The 11673-nt window shown below is 37.6% G+C and overlaps 1 long non-coding RNA gene across 2 annotated transcripts; it reads right to left on the reverse strand.

The window, feature by feature from the left end:
• Window positions 1-690: 690 nt before the first annotated feature.
• On the reverse strand, window positions 691-9725 carry LOC107308255 (uncharacterized). Of its 2 annotated transcripts, none has more exons than XR_001552720.3 (3): window positions 9114-9725; window positions 2828-2893; window positions 691-1412 (listed from the first exon to the last, which is right to left on the reverse strand). It is a non-coding gene; the product is annotated as an uncharacterized LOC107308255 (long non-coding RNA). The 2 variants fall into 2 exon arrangements; XR_014934404.1 differs by lacking the exon at window positions 691-1412 and adding an exon at window positions 2230-2326 and having other exon boundaries at window positions 9114-9294.
• Window positions 9726-11673: the final 1948 nt, after the last annotated feature.

Here is an 11673-nt window from a genome sequence, read left to right on the forward strand (position 1 = left end):
CAAATGTGTACATTCCTGTGACTGATTCTGTTTGTGAGGACAATGCATTACATAAACAACATGGGAAACTACCTGGAGCGCTGAGGTGTCAGAGAAGAGGTAAAGCAGAAGACACAGACATTGCAGGATGACTTCTGTCCTGTCTCCTGCTCCAGAAACACCTCTTTGATACAGCCTTATGTGTCCAGTTCCCTTCCTGTGAGGTCACATTTAGCTTTACAGCAGATAAGAGCTTTGGAGGCTCTCATCTCTCCCTCCCTCACAGCATAGCTCAAATTCCTGAATGATGTTCAGCTGGTGATCTGAAGATGGTACCAGCTCTCTTTGACAGAGACTTTTGGGAGATCCCACAGAACATTAAGCAGATTGCCAGCCCCACTGACCCTGCTGTTATAATGATCTAAGGTCTTCATTTCACCTTAACAGCATTCCTTCATCCCAGCAGTGTCACAGAAATGTCTGAGGAAAAGTGTAGGAACAAGATATATATTCAGTAATAAATGTCAGTATGTTCTACCAGTCAGACAGAGGCATCTAGAGGTGAACATATTGTTTTAGTAATTACTTTTTATGGATTATTGTTTCATAAATTTGTTTAAATAATTTTGATCCTATGACAGCATATAGGAACCATTGTAATCTGAGTCAAAGCAAAAACCAACAACAAATAAAAACACCCACAAAACAACATGAGCAACAAAAGTGGTTTAATTTTGTGCTGGCTGAAAGCATATCTTCTTTTACATGTTTTAGACTGCATTTGCTAACACTGTACTATACAATCATGTATCACCATCACTGAAGCCTTTCTAGACAAGAGCATGACCAGCATTCTTTGTTCCTAGTGGTGTAGTTTTGTGTATGTCTCTGTTAATAAATGTTTTCTGATAGAGAACACTGTTCTACAGCATCTAACAGTGGTATTACAGCAGCTTTGAAGCCAAGGCTGTGGTCAGTACTGTGCATGTACGCATACGACTGTATACATGCACATGTATACATAAATACATATACAGAACTTTGGTACAGAGGCCCTTTGGGAAGGACTTTTCTCACTTAAGGCAAACACAAGAGTTTCTGAAGCTAAGAGGAATTTATATTTCTATGTAAATATTTATTTGTATTTACATGTTGAAATATGACTGAAATCTTTGGAAAGGGTGGGGAAACAAAACACTGATGAGTACATGAATTTCCTGGAATTACCCAGGAAATTTCTGTGCTTCTGATGATCTGTGTCTCTTGATAAGATGAATGCTTGCTGGAGCACTTTCAGTCTGGTCAGCTCCTGAATAGGTGTGTCAGAACACCTGAGGACATAGGAGGATGGGCAGTCACCACAAGAAGTGAAGGTCTGCTGTCCTTGTCTGAGCCAGCAGCACACGACATGAGGGAGATGATAGCTTTCAGGTCTAGGCAGGGATAGAGACAATAGCTAAAACCTTGCAAAATCAAGGGAGGGTAAGCAGATGAGTGTATCAGTGGTAGATACTTTAAGAGGGTCATGATAACTCCCTTTTTTCATAGAATTGTAGTGTCACCAAAGCTGGAAAAGGCCTCTAAGATCAATTAGTCCCACCATCAACCCATCACCACCATGCCTGCTACACCATGTCCTTAAGTGCCACATCTATGCTTTTCTTGAACACTTCCAAGGTCTGTGATGCCACCACTTCCCTGGGCAGTCTTTTCCAAGGCTTTCTCCCATTTTAAGCCAAATTTCTGATCCCATAACTATGAACAGTTACCAGATTTCATCCTACAGATGAGTTAAAAACTCCAACATCTTACATTGTTCTAATCTTTGATTTTTTGTTGTTTTTGTTCTTGTTGTTGTTAGCTGAATTTGGAGTCTGTCTGTATGACATGTTCCTCTAGAATTTTATCCTCTTTATTTTTATTGTGTGTTTTCACTGGTCTAAAATCTAAAATCATACTGAAACTTTCTGGGACAGGAGAACATCTTCATTTTGGTGTTCAGTATGGTGACAACTATGAGACACACATTCCAAAGTATAATTGTAATAACAGTTGAAATGCCAGAAAGGAGTCAACCATATTTATTTTCGATACGTTTTCCTCGTCTCCCTGTTTTAGCATTTTGAAGTATTTGAGACAACCCCTGACACGATGCATAAATAATATTCTCACTTTATAAGGAAAACAGATTCTTGATTTGTGAGAAAGTTGTGCAGTAATTTGTAGGAAAATTTTTAGCAAAGTCCTCACCATAGTACTTCTCCTTGGCACTGTGGGAACGTAGAAGCTGTTTGATTTATCTACAGTAACCAGGGCTATGTGACTGTAGCCGTTTCAGTCAATACAGCTATATAAGAAAAAAGGCAACATCTGTCATTCTCAGTTCCAGTGTGAAAATAGAAAGATTTTCAATCAACTTGTAAATTGATTTATATCAACTGGGACTTGCTCCCATTTGTAAGAACTCATCAATCTGTCCCAGTGCCTAAAATTAATACACATCCAATTGAATACTTTTATTTCATAAGAAGCACAAAGAATTATGAAGAATTATGTTGATTTTAACTGAATCAGTTCAAAATGTTTTGGTTAAGTTAGCATTATCTCTGCACATAGTCTGTCTTTGGACATAGAGGTAATCTAGATGATTTTTATGGGAACTGTGTTTCACTTTTTGTCTTTCTACCGAGACAGTAGAAATTAGCAGTTGCACTGGGATATGCAACTCAACAAAAATATAACAGTGTGTCCTCTTCACTTCCACAACTGTAAACATGTTTCCTGTAATAGTAAAGCAAAGCTAGCTTGTTGCTCCCACATCAACAGGTTGGATACCCAGGCTTCTCACCAATGTGACAGTCTTCCTAGTGGCTTTCTGTAAGTCCACATCTCATCAGAGCTTTCTTCAAGAAACCTGCATAGGAAGGCAAAGTGAAGAAAACATTAGTACGTAGCTGTGAGCAAACTGGCAAGTATCTGTGTCCCTGATTCAAGCATGGTAGACCAGTAATTTATTAGATGGTGATTATCATGTTACCTTGAGTGCTGTAGCTGTACAGCTGAGTCGTAAGTAGGGCACCTCATGGCATTACATGGATACTCTCTGCTACACTGGAGAGTGATATCAGGCCTCTTGGTTTTGGGATGTCTGATCCTAGTGTTTAGTTACAGCAGGATTTTTAATGGGTATTAGTGGAAGAAAAGTTTCCATGGGAAATGAGAAAAAACAGAGAAATACCCTGAAATGTTACCTCCCATTTGACACATTATAGATCCTAATTTCCAGAATATCACATTCTAAAAGCCAAGCAACTGAAGGAAGACAGGGCTAAAGTAGTTACAGGAAGGAATGTAAAACTGGAGAAGGTTCCATAGCCAGCCAGCACCCAGTTATGGCCACTTTCTTCTAAAAATGATTTAGTGCCCTATTCTAAAGAAGAGTAGACATATTTTAGATGGCAGGGACAATAGGAAGACCAAATAAAATCTGTGGTGGATTTTCTTCTGTTGTCTTTGGTGGGGTTCTGTGAGAATTCCCTGATTCTTGGGACAAAAGGGTCTTCTATTTATATTTGAATTGGCATTTGAAGTCACTATTATATGCACAGAAAGTGTAGAAAATAGTAGCAAAACTAGCAACAGAGTCCATTTATGCAGTATCATCATAAAGGGTCTTGCACATGGGTGAGATTTTGATCTGCTTTGTTGTAAGCAAAATATATGACAGAGGTTGAGAATATTTCTGCCTAAATACTTTGGAGATTATCTCAGGCTGAGCTCAGGCTTGGATTCAGTGTTTGAAGGTGGTATTACATCCAGCTGGGCTTTCCCATCTCCTTCCTTGTCTAACGGTGAAGCACCAGACTGCAGGTTGTGACAATTATCCTACTGCCTGTCTACAGAAGCAGCAACTTTTGAGGGAAGGAAGGAGGCAGTGGAAATCTTCTCATGGTGAACAGTCTAATTCAACTTAGGACATTCAAACACTTATGTCAGAGTTCTAAAATTAAATATGCTTTGAGGAAAGTATATGGAAGAGTGTAATGATCTGTAATGTACAGATCTAGACTTTTCTATAGAATTACTGAAATTAAAAATTCTTTATATTCAGTAACCAGTACTGTTATTGTTTTGAGAGAATGGTTTAGTTTTTTTCCACTCACTACTTCTGATTCCCAAAGATGCGTGCATCCTTTGTAGGAGAGTGGTATTGTAGAGTTAGGATTTTGTGCAGCTGGAAAGTAGATCCTATGCTTATAATGTACAGCTGGGATGAAGAATTTTCATATATTTCATACAAGAGTTGACCAAATAGAAATAAAGAATTTGCTGGAATAAAATGTCTTTTCTTTTTTTTTTTTTCCCCCAAGAATCTTTTTTGCCGAAACATTAACATTTCATGCATTTTAAAATTTGATTTGTAAAATATCATTTGTTATAAATGAATATGGCTTCCTAGCTATCATCCTTCTGCAACCTGAAGCCACTTCTTGGCAGAGATCCTCTTTTGTGCATGGAGTGCATCCATTGTCAGGCTGTTCTTGTGTGGTTGGTATGGCAGACTGTGCATCCCATGGGCACTGCTCAACTGACATGTTTTCTGACTTAACACTGAGAAGATAAAATTGTCATGGTGAATTGGATCACACCAAGCCACTGATGAAAGGCTCACCCAGCCCCTGTTGAGTATGGTGTGCATCTACACACTAAGACTGATACTTAACTGAATAAGATTTTAACACTAGCTGAATGCTAAACAGATGCTTTCCTTAGGTGGCCCTACAGTGGAAGCAATATTATAGATTCATACACATTAATTCTATCACGTATCTTTGCTTTGTCTGTGGAGGTGTTCAAGGCCAGGTTGGATAGGGCCCTGGGCAGCCTAGTCTAGCGTTAGATATGGAGGTTTGTGGTCCTGCCTGCAGCGGGGGGTTGGAGTTTTCTGATCCTTGAGGTCCCTTCCAACCCAAGCCATTCAATGATTCTATGATCCTATGATCTGAGATGTGACATGTCTTGAAAAGTGGTGAATTAAGTCAAATAGCTTAGGAAAAAAAACCTTCACATAATTACAGACAAAATGAAAAAAAAAAAATCCATCTCAGAAATGAAACAAACATTGAAAAGAAAAATTTTGTCAGGTTTAACAATTTATTATGTATTTATTTTGCATATAATTTATAAAATTAAGGCTAATGCACTTCTTCAAAAATGATAGAAGAAAACGCTTACAAAAGTACTGGTGAATAAATTACATAGATGCAGTGGTACCAAATCAGGTAGATTCCTTTTTGATAGTTTGCTGCTCTGGATTTAATCCCTATCTGGTTTAGTTTTTGCAGGTATCCTTGTATTTCAGATCCAGCTTTGCAAATGACGGACCTGAATGTAGCTGCAAACACAGAAGAGTGATTTACATGGGTTGCTTTGTTTAACAAGATTTAGCTAACAGGTTTCAGATCAGTTTAATCCTTTTGAATCTCAGTCTTGATTTACTGTCTTTTATTCTTTTCAACATTTAAATAAACCTTTGTTTTATTTATCCCTATTACACAGACTTTCCCTTGATGGAGATAATAATAAGGCCCAAAATCATAGCTTTTCTGAAATCAATTTTAATTCAAAATGTAAATGAAAAATATTATTTCTGAAACTCTTGGGGGGTGATCTTGTCTTGAAAGGAACCGAGACCACTTAACTTCTGACATTGAATGCAGCCCCCAAAGCAGCTTAATGCTTTACTCGTATAAATGCTTACTATTAAAAATATAAATTCTATCACTTCTTCCAGTGAAGCCACAATAGACTTTTTTTTTCTTTTTTTTTTTTTTTTTTTAAAGAAAAAAAAAAAACAACTTCTGGCTTGCTATGTCGACATGAAAATGGACAGTTTTCTTCTAAACACAAAGCTTAATGTGATCTTTGATCTTTGCACTTCAAAAATTTTGTGCCTGGAACAGGCTTCCAGAGACAAGTTATAAATCCCTGAAAACAGATATTTAAAATGGAAAAGCTGTCACTACATTAATTATGGAAGCATAAGTATGGTGCTTCTTCTATACTTAGTCATGACTTGAAGATAAAAAAAACATAGGTGTGCTCATATGAAGTCAGTCTTGACAATGCTCAATGTCAAATGGCCAATATTCAGTTGATTGTGTAATTTTAAAAAGATGTTAGCTAGTGTGCATTTCTTCTGAGTTTTTTTCCAGATATATATTTTTTTCTTTTTTCTTTTTTTTTTCTTGGCATGGGGAAGATTACACTTCTACTGACAGACTTACTTTACAGTAAAGTAAGATTAAATATATAAAAAGGCTCATTGCGTGATAAAAAAAATATCTTGGATGTTTACTTAGAAAAGCCATTAGCTGGTATTTAGGATTTTTTACTGCAGTCCTTGTCAGCAGTTTAGGTTCAAAGTCTTAAAATTTGAAATTTTCTGTCAGTCTTCTGTAGGCTTTGGCTTCCTTCAGATGGCTTCTGGACTTGGGCTGCCTCTTTCAGCTTCAAAGACATTTGGATGAGAGGAGTCAATTAATCATAACGTAAATGATCTAATACGGTAAGCTTTGGAGGAATTTAATAGGTTGTGTGTTTGTGTTTGGTTTTAAACACTATACTGAAAGCGTATGCTGAGGTATATTACTATGTATCTATTCAGTAAAGAAAAAAAGCATAAATCACTGAACAGCAGAAATTTTATGATGAAAATCTTCTAAAGAAATTTGAAGGGAAAAATTGTCTGGAGATACACCATGCTGTGCTGAATGGTTTTCTGGACTTCAAAAGACATGTAAAATGCATGACAAATAAAAAATGCTTATGAAATGAAAATAGATACTTTTTGTGCTACAAAGTACTATTGCAAAGATGATGCTGCAATCAAAAAATTATGGCTTTAGTTGCAATGTTTGTGATCCAGTGAATTTTAACCATTCACTGCATATATATTTAACCCTTTCATTGCGCCAGAATGTGACAGAAGTAACTCGTGACTGAAGCTCAACAAAAGTAGAACAGCTGGATCTAGCAGGTACATTGGAATATCTACAGAGATGCCATTTCTATTTGTCTTTCTGTCTTCCTGTCTATTTATCTACTTGTTTTGAGTTCTCCCAGACTCCTCTCAGTGAAGTTTTCTGTGACGTTCCTTAAACAAGAGTTCTTTTTCTGCATAATGGCATCATGATCATTTCTTCTACTTCCAGCTCCATTTTAAAACATGCTCATTTCTCAAAGGTTACAACTGTTAAGCCTTCAGTGGAAGGACATAATTGTAAGGATGTTTGGTTAGAACAGTCCTTTTAAGTCCTTTTCAGCCCTGGTCCTGGGCAGCGTTATGTGCTCTGGCAGAATTGCAAAACATGTTCTTGTTCCAAGCATTTCTGGGCTCAGAAAAACTGTTAAGAGCATGTTGAAATTAAAGTGTTTTCTTCATTATCATCTCATTAATGCTACATTTTGTCTGGTCTTCATTTTCCCTTACTTATGTCATAATACTCAGACCAGCCAAAAATAATAGTGTGAAAAAAATGTTCTTACTACTGGCCCTGGCTGCAAATCAGCATAGACAAAAAGAAGTGATTTCCCTTCAGGCATGCCAAAGGGCCAAATACAGAATCTTCTACAGAACTCCTTCCTTCTCCCCCTGCCATAGGAGGTCCAAGTGATATCAGTCACCCTGTTGTCCTACCTTTGACAGTGTGCTGTGTGCTGGCAGCTAAACCACATGATAAGTGGAACATGCCATTAACTCAGAGCTATTAATGCACAATACTATTCCACTGAAGACAGGGCAATTTATAGGTTTCAAATAAATTAAACTGAAGACCTCAAGGAAGCCAAATTACAATGATGAGTTCCTTTGCCTTTGCTAGGCTTTTACCTTGTTAACTAAATATTTTTTCTCCTCCCTTTCTCTTGTGAAGGCAAGACCTTACATCCAACATATCAAAACAAAAGAACATTTAATTCAGGATCCAGATTTTACATTTTGGGTCCATCTGTGATAAGAACAGAGTGTGAACTCATGGAAACGCTTGTGTGCATTTTTAATAAATTATTATCATTATGATACAAACTAGAAACCTGCACATAAATGCAGTAAGAAAGCACTGTGCAGAATGCAGTGCTTCCCTCACGCAGAAGATCTGGCTGTCTCCAGCATGATAAGAGTGGTGCTGGAGTGCTGTGTGCTCCTTGGAAACAACTCCCAGCAGCAGCACTGACTCCATCTCCCAGAGCTACAGCAGAGCTACAGCAGTAAGGGGGCTATGAGCAGAAGTGCCAAGTTCCTTACGGGTGGGCCACATAACAACAAACACTGCTAGAAGCTCTTTTGTTTTATATGGTAGCCTTATTTAAACTAGTTGTCTTATTTTAGCATGTTAATAAATGCAAATATTTGCATTAGGTTAAATGTTAAAAAATCCATAACGTCTAAAAAAAAAGCTTTTTCTTTGGTTTTTGTTCCTCACATTTTTTTACACCGCTGATTTTCCAAAGAAATAATAAAGGTTCATTTTGGGTCAAAATGTTCTTTAAACTTTATTATTTGATCATTTTTGGCAAACAAACCATAGAAGCAGATCTTCACATAGCTCCAGTTTGTAGTTCTGGCAATGGCAGTTTTCCAAGATGTGTTTGGGAATCAGTTAGGCTCCCACAAGTCCACTTGTTAGGGAGGAAAGCATGTTTGGGATTTTGTAATTCTTTATTACGTTCCATTTGCACTCAGTTTCCAGAATTACAAGGAGGGGGAAAAAAAATGCATCTCTTTAAGTTGAAGCACACGAATGTGAAATTCATACACAATGTGAGAAATGAAAATTTGTTTTCTGGAAAGAGTTTGGACGCTCATGTAAATTCTGTGGAAGTACGGTAATAATCTGAATTTTTTTAAGATATGCAAATAGTTCTCTATGGAAACTAGAAAAAGCTGCAAACTTTGAATCCCAGATGGAGTTCTTATTAAGGAAACTTTGTATTTTTGAAAACCCTATTTCTCCATCTGCTTGTAATATCTTTAAAGTGCAACTCTGTGTAATTGTAATGATGGTTACTTCAGATCATATGCTTTATTGTTTATTACATAATTTTACATCTTCCCCCAAAATGCAAATACTCACCTTATCATTTGGTGAGGATTAAATTCACTTCCATGCTGATCCAGACAGGGAGAGCAGCATCTCTGTGATGTCTCAGTAAGGTGTCCACAAAGGAGTAGGTGGCGTATAACTCTCATCCACTTCAAACCCTATGCAAAGAAGCTTCATGTTCCTCTCTTGTCCTTGTGTTCTGACTCATTCTGACTCACTGGGACAAAAGTGCAAAGAAGGAGCAACCTATCTCCAAATAAATGCAAATAAGTAACTCATAAGAATCTGGGAGAAAGCAGTTAGAGAAGTGAGAAATGATTTGCTGTCATCCAGCATTCAGTTGCAATTCTGTTTGGTTGTTGTCTTATTTTTCTTTCATGACTGAGGGAGTTAATTTCTTAAGTTGTAAATCCAAATTCAGTACGTGCTTCAGGCAAATATTAGTAAATATTTGGTTAAACTTCTATTTCAAAGTGTTGTTCAGAATCCAGACACTCTGGTTTAGGAAAGCAAGCAACTTCACTGACTTCAGAACACTGTTCAAGTGCATTAGTTTAAGACTATATCGATTTACTTGGAGAAACGTTGGGGTTTCTTCAAAGAGCATTCTTGCCACCAACAGTACTTGTTTTCAGGTTCCTGCAAAGATAATACAAATAGTAGTAGTTCACCATGCAGACATAAAAATTCAAACTGATATTTGCAAGAAATGGATTATTCTATGTGATGACTTCTAGTTGGTAATATTTCAGTTCAATATTTGCTGTTGTAATAAAATAAGATCTCCTGCCCTGGGAGCAGCAGTACTAAGGAGACTTTAGCTCCTCCAGGTGCTGCCGGCTGCATCTCCAGCTGCTCATCAATACGCCAAACTGGAACCAGGGCCTGAAATGCTCTATTTCTCCAGTGATAAAAGTGGAATTTCATACAAACCTTGTCAAACCTGCAAATTCTGTAGTAGCCAGATGGTGTCAGTCTTGTATTGAGGCTTTATAATTATTCTTTCCCCCCCTCCACCCCCTCCTGGCGCTCCAACAGAACATAATAAATTCTGCTGTTCACATTATTTTTTTTTCACCTGTACTAGTCTAATAAAAAAAGAAAAAGGAGTGACTTGCCAAAATCTACTGTGAGCAGGTCACACTCATTGTCATTGAAATGCAGTGGGCATTTGCAGACCACAGTGTAAAATCTGTATTTCCATCTAAGATGTCCTCTCTGAAAAAAATTTCCTGACACATCTTCCTTGATTTTATTGTCATGATGACCGACTTTTCCAGAAATTCTTGTTATTGAGAGAGATGAAGGAAATAAATAATGCTTGCAAGAATTTAAATGGACTAAAGCTGCTCAGACTTGTGAAAAACAAAATTAAAATGCCAAAGCAACAGTGACTGGCAGTCTATTTTAAAAGTGGATACCATTAACAATAAAAAACCTCATATTATGCAGAGCTGCAATACATCTCTAAAAAGGTAATTATTATATAATCCATTAGTTAATGCAAAAATTATGGGCTTTTGGATAAGCTGTAAAATGGAATCCTTGCCCACTCTCAGCCTTCAGAAGTGCCTTGGTGCTTTGGCCAAGAGCTGGAGTGTTAACACAAGGGATCTGTCCAAATTTCATTTGGGTAATTCTATTTTGCCTAACTGACATTCATATGTAATTTAGTTAGAAACATTATTATTCCCCACTTGTCTCATACTGTAGCACAAAGCTGCTGCGTTAAGAGCTGCTGCTGCCTTGGCAGAGGTTTAACAACCCAGGGACCTGCAAAGGGATTCCTGTCAGTACCAGAACAGCATTTGTAGTCTGTGTTTTGGGAGTTTGGAATGAACGTGCTCTATAAATAAATGTCTACAACCAAAGCCCTGTTTCAAATATGGCAGACACCTTGGATGCTGCGGTATTTGCTAATGATGCTGCATCCCTGAGACTGCTGGCAGTACTGTGGGAATTGGTTAACATCCCTGCCAGGCCCTGAATGAATAAAAATGAAAACTTGTAAGAAGCCTCAAGAAATACATAGTGTATCTTTTTCTAAGCTGAATTTAAACTATTTCTTTAAAAAACAGAAAAACAAAGAACAAACAATTTAGCAGTCCTTCAAAGTCTTTATACTGTTTCAAATAGCTTATGTCCCTCGAAACAGAATTGATAGGGTCACATGTCTGTTCGTTAGGGACTGGGTAGAGGTTTGTATTGTGACTGTATTGTTTCTTAGACAGGATGTTTTGGAAGATGAATTCAGGAAAATTTCCCCATCTCGACTGGAAGTTTACTCCCTTAGCTACATTCTCTGGAACTGGAGTGTTTTGTTTTCTATTCTTCATGTTCATCATAATAAATATTGTGACTGCTGTTGCTTCGGGGAAAAGCCATCAGCTGATCAGAGCACTGCTGTGCAGGACTTCTGTTGTGGCTTTCTGGTCTACAGTGCAGTGCTGAGATGGAGGAGGGCCTGGCCCACAGCAACTAGCAGAGGCTGATAGCAAATAATGAACAGTCCCTACTGGCTTCTTGGTCTTCTGAAGGACCATGTATCCATAATATTATGGCCATGGCCACTGGATGAACAACCAACCTG

Source organism: Coturnix japonica, chromosome 1, assembly GCF_054131305.1.
Source record: "Coturnix japonica strain WE chromosome 1, WE-NBRP24, whole genome shotgun sequence".
Classification (NCBI taxonomy): domain Eukaryota; kingdom Metazoa; phylum Chordata; class Aves; order Galliformes; family Phasianidae; genus Coturnix; species Coturnix japonica.